The sequence below is a fragment of the Setaria italica genome, chromosome II (assembly GCF_000263155.2).
Source record: "Setaria italica strain Yugu1 chromosome II, Setaria_italica_v2.0, whole genome shotgun sequence".
Lineage (NCBI taxonomy): Eukaryota > Viridiplantae > Streptophyta > Magnoliopsida > Poales > Poaceae > Setaria > Setaria italica.
Genome location: NC_028451.1, coordinates 13,444,025 through 13,465,791, shown reverse-complemented (window position 1 = coordinate 13,465,791; position 21,767 = coordinate 13,444,025). Strand labels below are relative to the sequence as shown.

Genomic DNA, 21,767 nt, shown 5'->3' with positions numbered 1-21,767 from the left:
AGCGCGGCGGACAAGAAGGAAGGGAGGCCTCGGGTGTGGTGCCCCAAAAGAAACGACAAGGGAAACAATGAGTCGGTGGGTGATGAATCGGCAGCCGAGATCGGTATGGTTTTCATATTGCCGATGGAGTTCATGACCCCCGCCGATCAACAGGACGTATCGGCGATAGAGGAACAGACAGCATGGTTGGCTTTAGAACCAATGATGGCCACGTTCGAAAAGCCCGAAGACGACGAACGACAACATATGAAGGCGTTGTTCCTTAAAGGGCATGTTGACGGTCGTCCCCTCACTAGATTGATGATCGACGGAGGAGCTGCTGTCAATATCATGCCGTATGCCGTACTCCGGAAATTGGGGAAGAGCGATGATGACCTAACCAGGACGGACATGATGCTCAAGGACTTCGAAGGCAAGGTGTCAAACGCTCGCGGTGCCCTCTGCGTCGACCTCACCATCGGCAGTAAGACTCTTCCTACCACGTTTTTCGTCATTAATGGCAAAGGGTCCTATAATATGCTTCTTGGCCGAGACTGGATACACGCAAACTGCTGCATCCCGTCAACTATGCATCAGTGCCTCGTACAATGGGTCGGCGATAACATCGAGGTGGTCAAAGCCGACTCCGCGTACAGCATCGCAGCAGCCGACGCACAGCAATGGAGCTGCGAAACCGTCAGATGCATATCAGGTAGGGTGTGGGAAACCGATTTCCTGAAGGTCACCGATTTTGGCCTACAGCCGATCCGAGCAGCCGGCTCCGAAGACGCGGAATAGATGGATCAGTTCGCCCGAGAAGATGGGAAGCTGGGGCACGGATTCATGTCGGCCGATTCATTAGAGATGATAGACTTAGGTGACGGGACCAAACCAAGGCCGACTTTTATTAGTGCAAATTTAGATCCAGAGTATAAGTGTAAATTGACAAATTTGTTAAGAGAATTCAAGGATTGTTTTGCTTGGGAGTATCACGAGATGCCCGGTTTAGATCGATCTATTGTTGAACATCGGCTGCCCATAAAGCCAGGGTATCGGCCGTACCAACAACCCGCACGGCGATGCAATCCTAAAATTTTACCAGACATAAAAGCTGAAATAACTCGGCTAATTGAAGCAAAATTTATTCGGCAATGTCGTTATGCCGAGTGGATTTCTAATATCGTCCCGGTGTACAAGAAAAACGGGAAGTTGCGCGTTTGCGTTGATTTCAGAAATCTTAATCAGGCCACACCGATGGATGGTTACCCCATGCCTACGGCCGATGTACTGATCGACGCCGCCGCGGGACACAAAGTTATTAGCTTCATGGATGGAAACGCCGGATACAATCAAATACTTATGGCCGAAGAGGACATACCCAAAACGGCTTTCAGATGTCCAGGCCATCTTGGTTTATTCGAGTGGGTGGTGATGACTTTCGGCTTGAAGAATGCTGGCGCTACATATCAGAGAGCCATGAACTACATTTTTCACAAACTCATTGGCCTCCTGGTAGAAATCTACATCGACGACGTTGTGGTCAAGTCCAAAAGTCACGAGGAACATCTGGCCGATTTGCAGAAGGTGCTAGAGTGTACCAAAACGCACGGTCTTAAGATGAATCCCAACAAATGTGCTTTCGGCGTGTCCGCCGGACAGTTCTTAGGATTCATGGTGCACGAACGAGGTATAGAAATCAATCAGAAAACCATAGCGGCTATCAACAAAGTCGTGGCCCCACAGAACAAAACTGAGCTACAGTCTCTAATCGGCAAGGTAAACTTCATCAGAAGATTCATATCTAATCTATCTGGACGGATTCAAGCATTCACGCCACTTCTGAAGTTGAAGCCAGAACAGGAATTTATATGGGGAGAAGAACAGCGCAAGGCGTTAGAAGATATCAAGCGATACTTGGTCTCACCGCCAGTCTTGGTTCCCCCTCAAACTGGTAAGCCGTTTAAACTATATTTATCAGCCGATGAAAAAGCTATCGGGTCGGCCCTAGTCCAAGAGTTTGAAGGCAAAGAGCGGGTAATTTATTACGTCAGTAGAAGACTCCTGGATGCCGAAACAAGATATCCTCCGGTAGAGCGTTTGTGCTTGTGTCTTTACTTCTCATGCACCAAACTCAGGCACTATCTACTGTCGGCAGAATGTGTAGTCGTATGCAAAGATGATGTAGTAAAATACATGCTATCACTGCTGATATTGAAAGGACGAATCGGTAAATGGATCTTAGCTTTATCAGAATTTGACCTGCGGTATGAATCGGCAAAAGCCGTCAAGGGTCAAGTTATGGTCGATTTCATCGCCCAGCACTGTGGACCGGAGATCGCCCTCGTGGAACTGGCGCCTTGGCAATTATTTTTCGACGGATCATCATGCGGGGTCGGATCAGGGATCGGCATCGTTCTCATATCGCCTCGGGGGGCAAGCTATGATTTTTCTCTGCCGATAGAAACCGCCGCTACTAACAATCAAGCGGAGTACAGGGCTGTATTAAAAGGCTTACAACTATTGAGAGAAGTCAAGGCCGATTCTGTTGAGATCTTCGGAGATTCTATGCTTATTGTGGATCAACTAACCGGAAGGGCTGAGTGCAAAGATGACGTGTTAAGAATTTATCACGAAGATTGTTTACGGCTTTTAAAAGAATTCAGATCGGCAGTAATCGAGCACGTCCCAAGGGACCACAATGAAGAAGCAAACAAACTCGCCCAGCACGCATCTGGGTATCGGCCGATTCTGGGCGCTATGGCCTTAGAACTGGCAGCCGACGACTGGCGTAAAGAAATTGCCGATTACTTGAAAGATCCGTCTAAAAAGGTGGAGCGACGAGTACACTTTCATGCCACCAAATACGTACTGCTCGAAGATGATCTGTTCTACCGAACGATCGACGGAGTCCTTCTTAAATGCCTTGGGACAGAAGAAGCCAAGACTCTAATGGGAGAAATCCATGAAGGGGTATGTGGAGCACACCAATCGGCACATAAGATGAAGTGGATGATCAGGAACAACGGGTACTATTGGCCTACAATCCTTGAAGATTGTTTCAAATATTATAAAGGTTGTCAGGAGTGTCAAAAGTTTGGAAATGTCCAACGTGCACCCGCGTCGGCCATGAATCCCATCATCAAGCCATGTCCGTTCAGGGGATGGGGAATAGACCTTATCGGCCAAATTTACCCACCGTCAAGCAAAGGGCACAAGTTTATTCTGGTGGCTACTGATTACTTCATCAAATGGGTGGAGGCGATTCCGTTGAGAGCCGTGACATCGGCTATCATGGCCGACTTCGTAAGGGATCACATCGTCTACCGATTCGGCATCCCTCAAACTATAACGACCGATCAAGGAACAATGTTCACATCGGGAGAATTTGAGGAGTTTATGACCGATATGGGCATCAAATTGTTAAATTCTTCTCCGTATTACGCCCAGGCCAATGGTCAAGCAGAATCCTCCAACAAAGGGATAATCAAGTTGATCAAAAGGAAAATTGAAGAATATCCGAAGAAGTGGCACTTGTGTTTGACTGAGGCCCTGTGGGCATACAGGATGGCTTGTCATGGGGCTACTAAGTTGTCTCCCTATCAGTTGGTGTACGATCATGATGCAGTACTACCATGGGAATCGAGGGCAGGATCGAGGCGTATTTCGCTCCAGGACCAGTTATCGGCCGATGATTACTCATCACTTATGAAAAGGGAGCTCGACGATTTGGCTAGTCAACGATTGAGGGCCCTGATGAGTATTGAAGAAAATAAGAAGAGAGTAGCCAGGTGGTACGATAAGAAGGTCAAAGTCAAGCAGTTCTCCCCTGGAGACTTGGTATGGAAGTTAGTACTACCGATCGGGTCGAAAGATCCTAAATTCGGAAAATGGTCCCCTACCTGGGAAGGGCCGTATAAAATCGGCAGATGCGCTCCAGGGAATGCCTACATTTTGGAAACAATAGAAGGAGAAGAATTCACTAGAGCTCTGAATGGAAGGTACTTAAAACGATATTACCCAAGTATATGGGTCGGAGCCTAAGAAATCGACCGTAACACAATCATACATAGCCGATACAAGTCGGTTTAAGAAGCACATAAAGTCGACCGGAGCGGCCGATTACATTCATTCGGTACGGGCGACGGATTACATGGCCGACAAAACACTAGTCGCCCTTAGAACAAAAAATACAAAAAACAAACTAATTATTCTTCTCAGATGCCTTCCCATTCCGCTCCAGCTCATTCACAATACGGAGACGTGAGGCCTCTGCCGCCGCAAGGATGACTGGTCGAGGAAGCAGACGGGTCCTATCAGTGGGAAGTCGCCAACCCCCATTCCTCTCCATGAAGTCCAGGACCGCGCGGGCTGCCGAGGTGACGTCATCTTCAAGCGCGTCACGATGACGACCCCTCACGGTTGGAGATCGGCGATGACCTTCGCTCTCCACAGAATCCAAGACCGCACGAGCCTCTGCAGTGACGTGGTCTTGGAGCTCCTCTCGGTGAGCCAGAATCAGCGCCTTGTCCTCCGGGGTCAATGGATCTTCAGAGTGAATGCGCTCGATGGCGCGCACAAGCTCCGGACTGAGGCGTTCAGGCTGAAACAAAAAAGGGATAAGGCGAAGCATTCTTTTCCTAAAGATCTAAGGGAAGAAGTCGGGGCTTCACCTAGTTAACAGAAGAAGATGACGATGAGGCCATGACGAAATAGTCGTGCTGAAGAGAAGAAGAAGAAAAGTGAAATGGGAGCCGAGTCGATACTATCGGGAGTAGGCACCGAGGTCGATATTTATGGGGAAAAACACGTGGAAATCTGGCGAGGCCACGTCCCATCGGTAATAAGGAAGGCAGTAAATAGAGAGGGCGTCGCGAGGGGCGGTCAAAGAAGATAGTAAATGTTCGTACAAAACGGTCAGTGTTTAACAGATTACCCAAAAGGGTATCGATAGCTGTGATGGCCCGGCGCCGGATCTGATCGGCAGAGTCAAGAACCCGTTGGTCTTCTTCCGCCGATCCAGGAACCTCCGATGCACTGCGGTGGAGTCTCAGAGCCTCATGAGCAAAACGCTGCCACTCCCGTGTCAAATCGGCAATAGGAGAGGGTAATTCTTGAAGTTTGTTCTCTTCGGCACTGATTGCCTTGGTCACTTGCTCCATCTCTTTGGCAAGTTCCGCCCTCCGACGTTTGAGGCGGTCTATTTCGCTAATGATCGCCGGGCGGGAGTCTTCTAGAACATGGATACGCCAATGCGCTTCTTGAGCCTGACGCTTGAAAGCGTCTTCATCTTCACAAGTCTTGGCCAGTTTTGCGCGATCGGCCATGTGACGAAGGGCCCTAAAGACTGGGATCCTCATGGACTCGATGAAGGCCGCCGGTGCCAAGGCCTCTTCCGCTTCCTCTGGTACTCGTCCGCTGACATCACTGAAGAGTTGCCGAATCGGCGAAGCATCTTCGACCAATCGGCCGATGTCCCCTTGTAGGAGGGATCGGATGTTGGTGAGTTTACCTCGGACGTCATCAGGAACGGAGCTTAGAGCAACTTGGCGGGATGCAACCTCCTCGTCATCAGAAAGAGCAACCGCGAAGGAGAAGAGGCTGTTGTCGGGGGAATCTTGTTCCTGAGAAAATAAGGAAAAGGGGTGAATCGGTGGGGAATCAGAGCGAATCGGCTGGTTGAAAGCTGGTTTAGGAACTTACCATTTTAAAGTGAATTTCTTCATGCTGCGCTTGTGAAGCCGTTGTGTTTTGCTCAGTGGCCTGTGCCATAGGTTCATCTGATGAAGAGGACTCCACAACAATCGGCGCGGTGCTCGGACCAGCCCCCTGAGAAAAAATCGGTGGTCGAGAAGCGCTCGATGTGCCGATGTTGGAGGTATGCCCTAGAGGCAATCATAGAGATGATGATATTCCATTTGTATCCATGATTTATATATTGTGTTCATTGAATATCCATTAAAGGCTACTTGAATTGATTTGCAATTATGTGAATTGTATGTGAAACTCTTTACTTGTATGGTTATTCTAAAGTTGTCCCTAGTCGGAGTTCATGTGAGGACACACATGAATATTAGACTAGCACATGTATTAGTTGATGACTATGTTTCACAAGTCATGGACATGGAGATGTTGAACTAATAATGTGGACACATGTGGAGACATGTGTTAGGATGACCTAACACGAGAAGTAGTTCTCTCTTTAAACAACATATACGCTTTGTCCTTAGACCTGAGATTGTCGCATGTATTCTAGATGTGGATTGACCTACTTAGGGGCTATCAAACGCTACGCCGTAACAGGGTAGTCATAAAGGTAGCTTTCGGGTTTGTCAAGAAGCATGCTATGAGACATGGTCAATCAAGATGGGATTTGCCCCTCTCTGATTGAGAGTGATATCTCTAGGCCCCTCGAGTGATTGGATCCGAAAATGCATGGCCATGCTACGTACGGTTAAGAGTTAACCTACAAAGGGATTCCGAATCACAGGATCGAGAAAGAGCGGTCGGCTTGAAGCTAGACCAAATATCGTGAGGCAAAGGGAATAGCATGTATATTATGTTGTGATGGTTCGTCTGATATGATCTTCGTGTGCGTATAGGAGTTGGCACGTCTTGCTAGAGGCCGCTACCGACTATTGGGCCGAGTAGAAGTACTCGGGCCATGTCTATACGTATCCGAACCCATAGGGTCACACACTTAAGGGGCTGGAAGCCCAATTCGGATCTGATCCGAGTTGGATTAGGTTTAGAAGTACTAATGGGCCTCGGATCCAGAGGCCCGTCAGGAACCCCTATAAATAGAGGGGTGGGGGCGCCCTAGGGTTTACACCTTTTTGGCGAAACACTTCTGCCGCGCCTCCCATGCCCTCGCCTGTTGCAACTCGCGGATCTAGCAATCCGGCTTGCGACGCTTCCTCCCTGCATGTGTGGATACCTTGGAGGTGTTGCGCCTGCAGCACTTGGACGAGCCGCTGACGAGCCGCCGACGAGCCACGACGAGCCGACGACGAGCCGCGGCACCGGAGGCGATCTTGCTGTGCACGTGGACGAGCTGCTGAGGAGCTGCTGGACGTGATCGACTACGTACGACTACGTTGATCGACTACGTGATCGTCTTCACTGCATCGACGCATATCTACATCTTCCGCACCAGTAGTGCGTCGAGTGGTAATCCCGTGATCCTTATACGGCAGTTCTTCCTGGTTATACGCGGTAGAAAATTTTGATTTGCGCTAGCGTAGCCTACCTCGTATCCCAACAGTGGTATCAGAGCCGTAGCTGCTTAGTTTTGGATTCGGGATGTGTGCATATGGAGATATGCGAGTTCTCTGTTTGATCTATGTCCTGATTTCGTGCCCTTGCTGCAATGGTAGTGTAACGACATACTCCTACCGGTCGGTTTCCGCCATCGGAGTTAAGTGATACACGTAAATCCAGTTGCAGTGAGCGAAGATCAATATGATTGGTCGAATCGAGATCCAGGGTCATACGCCAGGCGCATTAGATGTGCAATGGTAGATGGGATCTACTGCCGGGGTCGGGATTTTGCCGTATGTGTATGCTTTGGTAAATCAGCCGTAACTTTTCGGTACGATCTCGGATCGGGGCGATTTCTATACGAAAATTGATCTACAGAAAAAGTTACACGTGAATTTCAACGGCTTTGCTGTTTTTGGCGAAATTAGATTTGCCAAATTCGGCTTGGAAGATGGAGTTTCGGGCCTTCGAAGTTTGGAACGTTAGGACGCCTAACTCTGTTTTGCAGGATGTATGCATGTATCTTGTGATCAGTATGGCCCCCTTGTGTATGTGATGCATGTGTGTAACTCATTCGTGACCTGCGTGTCGCGCGTACGGCAACACGGCAGGAGCCATATGTGTTGTCACTTTATTGTAATTAATGGTCTGCGTACCAATCTGTGATGATCCAAGCAACTATGTAATCTTCATTACTAGATTCTTTACTAGCTATTAGGCGTAATAGCATGCTCTAGTTCTTGGAGGACTCATCACCAGGAGGATGGCGCACATAGAACATGGAGATGGAGATCACCATGATGAACAGGATCTATGGAGATGGAGATCACCATATGAAAACGGGCCATACTGTGTCACAAGCTGTGTGAATGCTATTCTGTTTATGTTTTACTTTCTGCATGCTGTGATGTTAGAAGTAGAACGATCCCTCACAAATTTTAAGTTAGTATGCCCTCCCAACTAAAACTTGCACCGTCCCATGTCTTGTACAATTAGTGGTGGGTCTATGAAATTAGGGTGCCACTAGTTTTCCTTGACTAGACGGGTTTGTGTCGGACACTTACACGCATAAGGGTTGGTTTGCTTAACAAGGTTATCTTAACGGTTAAGGACCTTGGGGTATAAAGGTTGGGCGCCGAGACATAGAGATGTCACCCAACAACAGGAGTCATATGTGATATGATTAGCAAAAGTTGCTTACCGATCTACCTCATTTGCTAGCGGTGATGCTAAAGCTCACTAGTAGACTTGTTAGTTGTGGATCCTGAATCACTAAGTTTCAATAGAGGGATATTGATTTTAGTGGGAGTAGATTCTGTTAAAATAGTTTAATGTAATTTGCTCCATCATGGATACGTTTGTCTTAGTGTATTTTGCATTACTTTTGTTGTAGATTAAATGGCACCTAGCAACACCACCACATCGTTTGCTTTGCGTTCGGTCCTTGAGAAGGACAAGTTGAATGGAACAAACTACTCGGATTGGATCCGTAACCTGAGAATTGTTCTCAGGGCTGAGAAAAAGGAAGATGTTCTAGACAACCCACTACCACAAGAACCTGCTGAGGATGCACCCGCTGCTGCTAAGAATGCTTACAAGAAAGCATGTGATGCTAACCTCGAAGTAAGCTGCCTTATGCTTGCTTGCATGGAACCCGAGCTGCAGATGCAGTTCGAAACAAACCATGAGGCGCACGATATGATCGTGGCGCTTAGAGACATGTTCCAAACACAGGCCAGGACTGAAAGGTTCAATGTGTCTAAGGCCTTTGTTGAGAGCAAGCTAGCAGAAGGCGCAGCAGTAGGACCACACATAATCAAGATGGTTGGTTACACTCAACGGTTGGAGAAGCTAGGCTTCCCACTGGGCCAAGAGTTGGCCACTGATTTCATTCTTTCGTCTCTTCCTCCTAGCTATGGGAACTTCATCTCGAACTACCATATGCATGGGACGGAGAAGGGTCTGAATGAGCTGTGTGGCATGCTTAAAACAGCAGAGGCTGACATAAAGAAAAGCGCTAGTACCAGCCATGTGATGGCGATACAGAACAAGCCCAGCTTTAAGAAGAAGGGCAATTCTTGGAAGAAGAAGGGCAAGGCTGTAATGTCCAAGCCAAACCCACCGCCCAAGGTTAAAGCTGGACCTGGACCTGCTCCAGACAAAGAGTGGTTTTACTGTCATGAACTTGGTCACTGGAAGAGAAACTGCAAGCAGTACCTAGCTTCCTTGAAGAACGGCGGAAGTAAGAGTACTTCTACCTCAGGTACGCTTGTTGTTTATGTTATAGACAACATATTTCTCGCTGATACAGTTATTAATTCTTGGGTAATTGATACCGGATCGGTTGCTCATATTTGCAATTCGATGCAGGGAATGATAAGAAGTAGAAGCGTGGAAAGAGGAGAAGTTGATTTCCGCGTGGGCAATAATGCAAGAGTTGCTGCTTTGACCGTCGGGACGATGCAACTCCACCTCCCATCAGGATTTATTATGGAGTTGAATAATTGTTATTTTGTTCCTAGTTTAAGTCGAAACATTTTATCTCCTTCATGTTTGATGAAGGATGGTTATTCATTTGCGAGTGAAAACAATGGTTGTGTGATCTCTAAGAATAATATGTTTATGGCTTTTGCACCCATTGTGAATGGATTGTTTGTTTTAAATCTTGATGGTTCACCTGTCTGTAATGTAAGTGCTAAAAGGCCTCAGCCTAATGATTTGAGTCCTACCTACTTGTGGCATTGTCGTTTGGGTCATATAAGTGAAAAACGCATGAAGAAGCTCCATTCTGATGGACTTCTAACTTCGTTTGATTTTGAATCATACGAGACATGCGAGGCTTGCTTGCTAGGCAAGATGACCAAGACGCCTTTCACAGGATTTCCTGAGAGAGCAGTAGACTTGTTGGAACTCGTACATAGTGATGTATGCGGACCAATGAGCACGACGGCTAGAGGAGGATTCCAATACTTCATAACTTTCACTGATGATTTTAGTAGATATGGCTATGTCTACTTAATGAGGCACAAGTCTGAAACCTTTGAAAAGTTCAAGGAATTTCACAATGAAGTTGAAAATCAGCGTGGCAAGAAAATTAAGGCTTTACGATCTGATCGTGGAGGCGAGTATTTGAGCCATGAGTTTAGCAATCATCTAAAGAGTTGCGGAATTGTTCCACAACTTACGCCGCCTGGAACACCTCAGAGAAACGGTGTGTCCGAGCGACGTAATCGAACTTTGTTAGACATGGTTCGATCAATGATGAGCCAGTCGGACCTACCGTTGTCATTTTGGGGATACGCTCGAGAAACAGCAGCTTTCACACTAAATAGGGTACCATCTAAATCCGTAGTTAAGACACCATATGAGATATGGACTGGAAAGGTTCCTAGTTTGTCTTTTCTAAAGATTTGGGGATGTGAAGTGTTTGTCAAGCGACTTCAGTCGGACAAGATCACACCCAAGTTGGATAAGTGCATTTTCGTAGGATATCCAAAGGAAACTTTGGGATATTATTTCTACAACCGATCAGAAGGCAAAGTGTTTGTCGCTCGAAACGGGGTTTTCCTAGAGAAAGAGTTTCTCAAAGGAGAAAAGAGTGGAAAGACAGTGCATCTTGAAGAAGTTCAAGATGAGCCGATTGGGCAAGAATCAATGAGTGATGCTAACGTAGCAGATCAAGTTGAGATAACCATGGCAAGAGAAGCACCGCCACAACCACGAAGGTCGGCAAGACTCCGCGAAATGCGAGAAATATTATTGTTGGACAATGATGAGCCTACGACATATGCAGAAGCAATGATGGACCCAGACTCCGAAAAATGGCAGAGTGCCATGCAATCCGAAATAGAGTCCATGGGAGACAATCAAGTTTGGAACTTGGTTGACCCGCCTGATGGTGTTAAAGCCATAGAGTGCAAGTGGATCTATAAGAAGAAAAAGGACATGGATGGAAATGTTCACATCTATAAAGCACGACTTGTCGCAAAAGGTTTTCGACAAGTTCAAGGGGTTGACTACGACGAGACCTTCTCGCCTGTAGTGATGCTTAAATCCATTCGGATTATTCTAGCTATAGCTGCATATTTCGATTATGAGATATGGCAGATGGATGTCAAGACAGCTTTCCTGAATGGAAACCTAGCTGAGGACGTGTATATGATACAGCCCGAGGGTTTTGTCGATCCAAAAAATGCTGGAAAGGTATGCAAGCTTCAGAGATCTATTTATGGATTGAAGCAAGCATCTAGGAGTTGGAACATTTGTTTTGATGAAGTGGTCAAAGGGTTTGACTTCACCAAGAACGAAGAAGAGTCTTGTGTTTACAAGAAGGTTAGTGGGAGCTCTGTAGTATTTCTAATCTTATATGTGGATGACATATTACTGATTGGAAATAACATTCCTATGCTTGAGTCCGTAAAGACTTCACTGAAAAATAGTTTTTCGATGAAGGACTTAGGGGAAGCGGCATATATTCTGGGCATTAAGATCTATAGAGATAGATCGAGAAGGCTTATAGGTTTGAGCCAAGATACTTATATTGACAAAGTGTTGAAGCGGTTTGTCAAGAAGCATGCTATGAGACATGGTCAATCAAGATGGGATTTGCCCCTCTCTGATTGAGAGTGATATCTCTGGGCCCCTCGAGTGATCGGATCTAAAAATGCATGGCCATGCTACGTATGGTTAAGAGTTAACCTACAAAGGGATTCCGAATCACAGGATCGAGAAAGAGCGGTCGGCTTGAAGCTAGACCAAATATCGTGAGGCAAAGGGAATAGCATGTATATTATGTTGTGATGGTTCGTCTGATATGATCTTCGTGTGCGTATAGGAGTTGGCACGTCTTGCTAGAGGCCGCTACCGACTATTGGGCCGAGTAGGAGTACTCGGGCCATGTCTATACGTATCCGAACCCATAGGGTCACACACTTAAGGGGCTGGAAGCCCAATTCGGATCTGATCCGAGTTGGATTAGGTTTAGAAGTACTAATGGGCCTCGGATCCAGAGGCCCGTCAGGAACCCCTATAAATAGAGGGGTGGGGGCGCCCTAGGGTTTACACCTTTTTGGCGAAACACTTCTGCCGCGCCTCCCACGCCCTCGCCTGTTGCAACTCGTGGATCTAGCAATCCGGCTTGCGACGCTTCCTCCCTGCACGTGTGGATACCTTGGAGGTGTTGCGCCTGCAGCACTTGGACGAGCCGCCGACGAGCCGCCGACGAGCCACGACGAGCTGACGACGAGCCGCGGCACCGGAGGCGATCTTGCTGTGCACGTGGACGAGCTGCTGAGGAGCTGCTGGACGTGATCAACTACGTACGACTACGTTGATCGACTACGTACGACTACGTGATCGTCTTCACTGCATCAACGCATATCTACATCTTCCGCACCAGTAGTGCGTCGAGTGGTAATCCCGTGATCCTTATACGGCAGTTCTTCCTGGTTATACGCGGTAGAAAATTTTGATTTGCGCTAGCGTAGCCTACCTCGTATCCCAACAGCCGATGGCCTGCGTCGAAGAGTCGGTTAAGTACATTATACAAGTGCCCGAAGGAAATCCGTAAGATAAGTACCGTACCTCAATGGATGAGGGCAGGGGCGCATTGGCGTCCGGTCGAGTTGTCGCCGATTGTAGTATTTCCATAGAGGTGCTCTGGGAAATACAAAGTTAAGAAGAGTTAATATCAGAATAACAATCGGAGATGGCAAAACTCGGACTTACCTGCATAGCTTCCAACAATAATGACGCGGCAGCCACCCCGGCTTGTGTGATGGCTTGAGTATCGGCACTTTGAGTGACCTGGGAAGGCGGTGCGGTCAAAGTTTCTACCGATACAAGCACAGGAGGATCCGCCGATTCCGTGCGAGCCCGGACTCGGCGACTGGTCTTTTTAGTGGTCCTTTTATGAGCTTGCTTTGATCGGCCAGCAATCACGCCAACAGACGGGGCGTTATAGCCGATAAGAGGGTAGGTGGTATACGGATTGCTCTCTATCAACCGTCCGCTGCGGCTGTGCGTTGGAGGGGTCCGATTCCCGGCCTAAAGAAACAATGAAATCATTAGTGCTCAATCATGTTGGGAAGAATAAAAATCGGCGATCAGAAATACCTCGGCGTTTGGATCAATGTTGGCCGGATCTAGAAGGTTGCAGTATGCCGATGCTGAGTTGCAGAATAGAAATTGCTTCCATTCGGCCCACCAAAGTTTGAACGGTTGGACGGCAAATGGAAATAATAGCCAGTCATTCAAATTAATCGTACTGGAGTCCAGAATTCGGTCTCGCAGCCGATAGTAATCCAAGCCAGATGTGAGCACATCTCTGAACTTGATTCGGCCAGCAAAATACACTTGTATCGGCAATTGACCCATGCCGAATTGTCGTGCGGCAGTAGACGGGTTGTAGAATTCGTATGTAGGGGCATCCTTCCCTGAAAAGAAGTTGGCCGGCAGGAGTCCTGGCTTGATCAGTTCTTCATAAAGATCCTCATCAAACCGGCCAGAAGTCGAGTCAAAACAGGTAGGGAGCTCAAAGACTGGGTTGTCTCGCTGGTACGGGAACCAAATGGATGCATCTTCATTAAATCCATTATAAAAGCACCGAAAGTACTCGGCTACCTTTGTAGCAGAATACGCACAACCTGGAAAAGCTGACGCTACTTCACCAAAGGACATGCATCGGCGACGTTCGGTGGGGTCCTCCGCCAATTCGATATTGGGAAACATCATATGGTCCACCGGCTGCCGGGTGATTCTGCTCATGTAAAGGTTCAACCATAGATTGACAAACCACCAAGGCCCACCTGGGTTGCCGATTGGTTCTCCCTTGGAAAGTTTTGTGCCGATTTGATGGAGCATGTGGTACACGGCACCCAGAAGATGTTTCCCGAGAGGAATATGGCTTCCTCTGGACAGTGCTTCAGCTAAGGATTGGGTGTTGGTTGTTGGGCCGGTGGCTCTTCCACAAAAGAAGTGTTTTTCTTGCCACATCATCAGGAAAGCTGTGTGCTCCCTGTTCTCAACAGTACCGGTCTTCTTGTTACTGTTGATGAAGCCTTTCCAGCCGCCGATTCCCCTTGTGTCCAGCCGATGCGACGTTGTGGAAAGGGTGTGTCAGGGGAAGATATGTCCAGGCCGGTCAAGAGGACCACATCGGCCAGGGTGGGGGTCATAGGACCGTGTCCAAATAAGAACGCATTAAGTGCGTCAGACCAAAAATAGGAAGCCGCCATCACTAACGGCTCATTTTTCTCCATTTGAGACAGGGAGAGGTTGATGCATTGGCCGATTTTGAGCTCTTCCCACGAGACGCTCTTTGACGCGGCCACCCGTTGGTACCATTCCCTCCAACCTGGGGTTTCATTCGGCCAAGATCTGAAAGTGCTCACCCATTGATCTAAGTTCATATCGGATCGTTTGAAGGGTATCCGGTCGGTTTCTAAATTTATAAGATCTACCGGATCTGGGTCTCCCATAGGACCGAGGCAAACAAGGCCAGGACTTCCCGTGAGATGAATAGTAATTCTATGCCTTACCGCCTAAAAAAGGAAAATGAGTATGGGAATGTAAGAAGTAGATCTAAGATAAATACGTTGCCGATAGGGGAAGGATTCGGTATTTACCTCCGGGATAAAGTTCTGAGTAATCGGTGTGGTCGCCGATGCGGATGTGGATGACGGGGCCGCGATGGGGATCGCCATTGGGATTTCTGATGAAGCTCTTTCATCTGTGGATGGAGTGACGGTCGTCGCCACCACCACCGGAGGCACTATCTCTGGAGCATTGCGTGCGGGGGAGCTGCCGGAAGGAGTCGCCATTGAAGGGAAGAGAGAAGAAGTAACAGGAGCTGGAACTAGAAAACTTCGATGGCAAAGGGAAAGTGTTGAAAGAAGAAGGATGCGCGCGCGTTGGGAAAAGAGACGTGAGCTTGAAGATGAGCTGCGGTGAAGCGCTATTTATAGGATGCCTGAAGAGAGGGTAAGGATGGAATTTTCACCGCGCCGGCGCTTCGAGTTTTTCGGGGTAGTGGCTGTCGTGGGCGCCCGTTTCAAAAAATTGCAATGATCAGTTGGGAGACCGCGAAACGGAAGGATATTTTCACTGCGGCCGTTTCGGAGGGGAGGTTATAAAGAATTTCGAAGTAAAAGACTGTGTTTTACTCCGAAACTGGGGGGCATGTGTTGACACCGGATTTCGTCACCAGTAGAATCGGCGCCAAGGAGGAAAGAAATCGGAGAAGTACAGTTGGGAATCGGCCAAGTAGTGCTATAGTGCGGAATCGGCTGGCGACTTTTGTCTCGCTTCAGGAAGAATGCGCCAGAATCCCAATCGGTAATCCTTTGCCGATGAGAAATCGGCCGATTAGGAGGATGGGCTAATTGGGCCTGTATGGGCTTGGAAAGGGATAGAAGGATAAGGAGGAGGTCAGCCCACGAAGCGTGGGGTAACTAACCTAGCACGAATTGTGCTTGTAGATATTCGTTTTCTGTTTGAATTAGAGATAGAATTCTAGTCGGTTAAGAAGTTATCTGTACAGGGCTATAAATAGCTATCTTTGTAAATCTGTAATCATCAACCAATCAATACAACAAGCTACTTTTTCTTCGTACTTACTTTCGAGCAGGCGACTTCGCTGTTACTTTTTCTTCTCACGAGTTCGTGCGGATTGGCAGGGCTGCATCATCTTGATCTCCGGCCGATTCTGTAAGTTCCGTTTATCGAGTAATATCTAAGCTTTAACTTCCGGCGCATCGCTGTTGTTTCGTTTAGATTTATTCATCAGTTATCGATATTTGCTAGATTTATAGGTTTTTACCTGTTTTTCTAGTTTTTATCACCAGTTATCCAGCTAGGAATCGGTAGTATCGGCTTTCTCTATTTTCTATCGTTAGATTCATCCGTCGCCGATTAGATCTGTTCCTAGTGTTGTTATCACAAGCTTTGTACCGATTACTTTATCAATTTCCTGTCTACAAAGCTATAAGGATCGGGCTGTCTTATAGCCGATTTCATTATCACAGTAAATCGGCCGATTCGCCGATAAACTCTCTCGATCGGAAACTTAGCCGATCGTAGTTTCTGAACCTGACACGTGTTCTTCCTTGCCAATCAACAGGTCAGATTGGCTGGCACGCCGCGCGAACCGCACCAGGGCATTCACCCGAACAGGAGCTAAGCAGATTCTCCCGGGTCGTGTGTCGGTCACTAGGATTTGGTCGATCGATTTCTAGCGCCAACAACAGGCCAGGACTGAAAGGTTCAATGTGTCTAAGGCCTTTGTTGAGAGCAAGCTAGCAGAAGGCGCAGCAGTAGGACCACACGTAATCAAGATGGTTGGTTACACTCAACGGTTGGAGAAGCTAGGCTTCCCACTGGGCCAAGAGTTGGCCACTGATTTCATTCTTTCATCTCTTCCGCCTAGCTATGGGAACTTCATCTCAAACTACCATATGCATGGGACGGAGAAGGGTCTGAATGAGCTGTGTGGCATGCTTAAAACAGCAGAGGCTAACATCAAGAAAAGCGCTAGTACCAGCCATGTGATGGCGATACAGAACAAGCCTACCTTTAAGAAGAAGGGCAATTCTTGGAAGAAGAAGGGCAAGGCTGGAGTGTCCAAGCCAAACCCAGCGCCCAAGGCTAAAGCTGGACCTGCTCCAGATAAAGAGTGCTTTTACTGTATGAACTTGGTCACTGGAAGAGAAACTGCAAGCAGTACGTTGAAGAACGGCGGAAGTAAGAGTACTTCTACCTCAGGTACGCTTGTTGTTAATGTTATAGACAACATATTTCTCGCTGATACAATTATTAATTCTTGGGTATTTGATATCGGATTGGTTGCTCATATTTGCAATTCGATGCAGGGAATGATAAGAAGTAGAAGCGTGGAAAGAGGAGAAGTTGATTTCCGCGTGGGCAATAATGCAAGAGTTGCTGCTTTGACCGTCGGGACGATGCAACTCCACCTCCCGTCAGGATTTATTATGGAGTTGAATAATTGTTATTTTGTTCCTAGTTTAAGTCGAAACATTTTATCTCCTTCATGCTTGATGAAGGATGGTTATTCATTTGCGAGTGAAAACAATGGTTGTGTGATCTCTAAGAATAATATGTTTATGGCTTTTGCACCCATTGTGAATGGATTATTTGTTTTAAATCTTGATGGTTCACCTGTCTGTAATGTAAGTGCTAAAAGGCCTCGGCCTAATGATTTGAGTCCTACCTACTTGTGGCATTGTCGTTTGGGTCATATAAGTGAAAAGCGCATGAAGAAGCTCCATTCTGATGGACTTCTAACTTCGTTTGATTTTGAATCATACGAGACATGTGAGGCTTGCTTGCTAGGCAAGATGACCAAGAAGCCTTTCACAGGATTTCCTGAGAGAGCAGTAGACTTGTTGGAACTCGTACATAGTGATGTATGCGGACCAATGAGCACGACGGCTAGAGGAGGATTCCAATACTTCATAACTTTCACTGATGATTTTAGTAGATATGGCTATGTCTACCTGATGAGGCACAAGTCTGAAACCTTTGAAAAGTTCAAGGAATTTCAAAATGAAGTTGAAAATCAGCGTGGCAAGAAAATTAAGGCCTTACGATCTGATCGTGGAGGCGAGTATTTGAGCCACGAGTTTAGCAATCATCTAAAGAGTTGCGGAATTGTTCCACAACTTACGCCGCCTGGAACACCTCAGAGAAACGGTGTGTCCGAGCGACGTAATCGAACTTTGTTAGACATGGTTCGATCAATGATGAGCCAGCCGGACCTACCGTTGTCATTTTGGGGATACGCTCTAGAAACAGCAGCTTTCACACTTAATAGGGTACCATCTAAATCCGTAGTTAAGACACCATATGAGATATGGACTGGAAAGGTTCCTAGTTTGTCTTTTCTAATGATTTGGGGATGTGAAGTGTTTGTCAAGCGACTTCAGTCGGACAAGATCACACCCAAGTCGGATAAGTGCATTTTCGTGGGATATCCAAAGAAAACTTTGGGATATTATTTCTACAACCGATCAGAAGGCAAAGTGTTTGTCGCTCGGAACGGGGTTTTCCTAGAGAAAGAGTTTGTCAAAGGAGAAAAGAGTGGAAAGACAGTGCATCTTGAAGAAGTTCAAGATGAGCCAATCGGGCAAGAATCAATGAGTGATGCTAACGTAGCAGAACAAGTTGAGATACCCATGGCAAGAGAAGCACCGCCACAACCACGAAGGTCAGCAAGGCTCCGCGAAATGCGGGAAATATTATTGTTGGACAATGATGAGCCTGCGACATCTGCAGAAGCAATGATGGACCCAGACTCCGAAAAATGGCAGAGTGCCATGCAATCCGAAATAGAGTCCATGGGAGACAATCAAGTTTGGAACTTGGTTGACCCGCCTGATGGTGTTAAAGCCATAGAGTGCAAGTGGATCTATAAGAAGAAGAAGGACATGGATGGAAATGTTCACATCTATAAAGCACGACTTGTCGCAAAAGGTTTTCGACAAGTTCAAGGAGTTGACTACGATGAGACCTTCTCGCCCGTAGTGCTGCTTAAGTCCATTCGGATTATTCTAGCTATAGCTGCATATTTCGATTATGAGATATGGTAGATGGATGTCAAGACAGCTTTCCTGAATGGAAACCTAGCTGAGGACATGTATATGATACAGCCCGAGGGTTTTGTCGATCCGAAAAATGCTGGAAAGGTATGCAAGCTTCAGAGATCCATTTATGGATTGAAGCAAGCATCTAGGAGTTGGAACATTCGTTTTGATGAAGTGGTAGGGTTTGACTTCACCAAGAACGAAGAAGAGTCTTGTGTTTACAAGAAGGTTAGTGGGAGCTCTGTAGTATTTCTAATCTTATATGTGGATGACATATTACTGATTGGAAATAACATTCCTATGCTTGAGTCCATAAAGACTTCACTGAAAAATAGTTTTTCGATGAAGGACTTAGGGGAAGCGGCATATATTCTGGGCATTAAGATCTATAGAGATAGATCGAGAAGGCTTATAGGTTTAAGCCAAGATACTTACATTGACAAAGTGTTGAAGTGGTTCAGCATGGAAGAGGCAAAGAAAGGGTTCTTGCCTATGTCACATGGCATACATCTCAGCAAGACTCAGTGTCCTTCGACTGCTGATGAGCGGGATCGCATGAGTAGAGTGCCATATGCCTCGGCTATTGGATCTATCATGTATGCAATGATAAGTACTCGCCCAGATGTTTCATATGCGCTAAGTATGACAAGCAGACACCAATCTGATCCAGGTGAGAGTCACTGGACAGCGGTGAAAAACATTCTTAAGTACTTGAGAAGGACTAAAGATATGTTCCTCGTCTATGGAGGTGAGGAGGAGCTCGTTGTAACAGGTTACACCGATGCTAGTTTCCAAACCGACAGAGATGATTCAAAGTCACAATCAGGATTTGTGTTCACGCTAAATGGTGGTGCTGTTAGTTGGAAGAGTTCCAAGCATGAGACGGTGGCCGATTCTACGACAGAAGCCGAGTACATTGCGGCTTCGGAAGCCGCGAAGAAAGGTGTTTGGATAAGGAATTTCCTCATTGAGCTTGGTGTGTTCCCGAATGCGTCCAGCCCATTGAATCTCTACTGTGATAACAATGGGGCAATTGCGCAAGCAAAGGAGCCAAGGAACCACCAGAAGAACAAACACGTAATGCGGCGATTTCATCTCATTCGAGACTTCGTTAACCGGGGTGAGATCAAGATATGCAAAATACACACGGATCTGAACATTTCTGATCCGTTGAGAAAACCACTCCCGTAGGCTAAGCATGATGCGCATGTAAGAGCTATGGGTATTAGGTACCTTCTAGATTGACTCTAGTGCAAGTGGGAGACTGTTGGAGGTATGCCCTAGAGGCAATCATAGAGATGATGATATTCCATTTGTATCCATGATTTGTATATTGTGTTCATTGAATATCCATTAAAGGCTACTTGAATTGATTTGCAATTATGTGAATTGTATGTGAAACTCTTTACTTGTATGGTTATTCTAAAGTTGTCCCTAGTCGGAGTTCATGTGAGGACACACATGAATATTAGACTAGCACATGTATTAGTTGATGACTATGTTTCACAAGTCATGGACATGGAGATGTTGAACTAATAATGTGGACACATGTGGAGACATGTGCTAGGACTGACCCAACACGAGAAGTAGTTCTCTCTTTAAACAACATATACGCTTTGTCCTTAGACCTGAGACTGTGGCATGTATTCTAGATGTGGATCGACCTACTTAGGGGCTATCAAACGCTACGCCGTAACAGGGTAGTTATAAAGGTAGCTTTCGGGTTTGTCAAGAAGCATGCTATGAGACATGGTCAGTCAAGATGGGATTTGCCCCTCTCTGATTGAGAGTGATATCTCTGGGCCCCTCGAGTGATCGGATCCGAAAATGCAAGGCCATGCTACGTATGGTTAAGAGTTAACCTACAAAGGGATTCCGAATCACAGGATCGAGAAAGAGCGGTCGGCTTGAAGCTAGACCAAATATCGTGAGGCAAAGGGAATAGCATGTATATTATGTTGTGATGGTTTGTCTGATATGATCTTCGTATGCGTATAGGAGTTGGCACGTCTTGCTAGAGGCCGCTACCGACTATTGGGCCGAGTAGGAGTACTCAGGCCATGTCTATACGTATCCGAACCCATAGGGTCACACACTTAAGGGGCTGGAAGCCCAATTCGGATCTGATCCGAGTTGGCTTAGGTTTAGGAGTACTAATGGGCCTCGGATCCAGAGGCCCATCAGGAACCTCTATAAATAGAGGGGTGGGGGCGCCCTAGGGTTTACACCTTTTTGGCGAAACACACCTGCCGCGCCTCCCACGCCCTCGCCTGTTGCAACTCACGGATCTAGCAGTCCGGCTTGCGACGCTTCCTCCCTGCACGTGTGGATACCTTGGAGGTGTTGCGCCTGCAGCACTTGGACGAACCGCCGACGAGCCGCCGACGAGCCACGACGAGCCGACGACGAGCCGCGGTACCGGAGGCGATCTTGCTGTGCACGTGGACGAGCTGCTGAGGAGCTGCTGGATGTGATCGACTACGTACGACTACGTGATCGTCTTCACTGCATCGACGCATATCTACATCTTCCGCACTAGTAGTGCGTCGAGTGGTAATCTCGTGATCCTTATACGGCAGTTCTTCCTGGTTATACGCGGTAGAATTTTTGAATTGCGCTAGTGTAGCCTACCTCGTATTCCAACACTACAGTACCATGGTGCTATTGTACCATGCGCTACGGTACATGACGCTACAATACATGATGCTACAATAATTTTTTTAACAGAAGGTTCAACTCGATAATGTTTTGCAAAATGAAAGGTCGCAACAAATATGGTACAAAATTAATCTTTCTATTACAAACTAGTTCCAAGCAAGAGAGAGTGTTGTGGCTAGCTCATCACGAAAGATATCCATAGTTGGCGCGTTGAGTGCGGAAGTTGACCCATCTGACGCCGCTTGCGAAAGTGCATATTTGTTATATCTTTCCGGT

At 46.9% G+C, this 21,767-nt stretch overlaps 1 protein-coding gene across 1 annotated transcript in view; it reads right to left on the bottom strand.

Annotated features, from left to right (window-relative positions):
• Positions 1-21,767, bottom strand: part of LOC105913745 — a 54,150-nt gene that overhangs the window by 28,346 nt on the left and 4,037 nt on the right. The window lies entirely within an intron of this gene.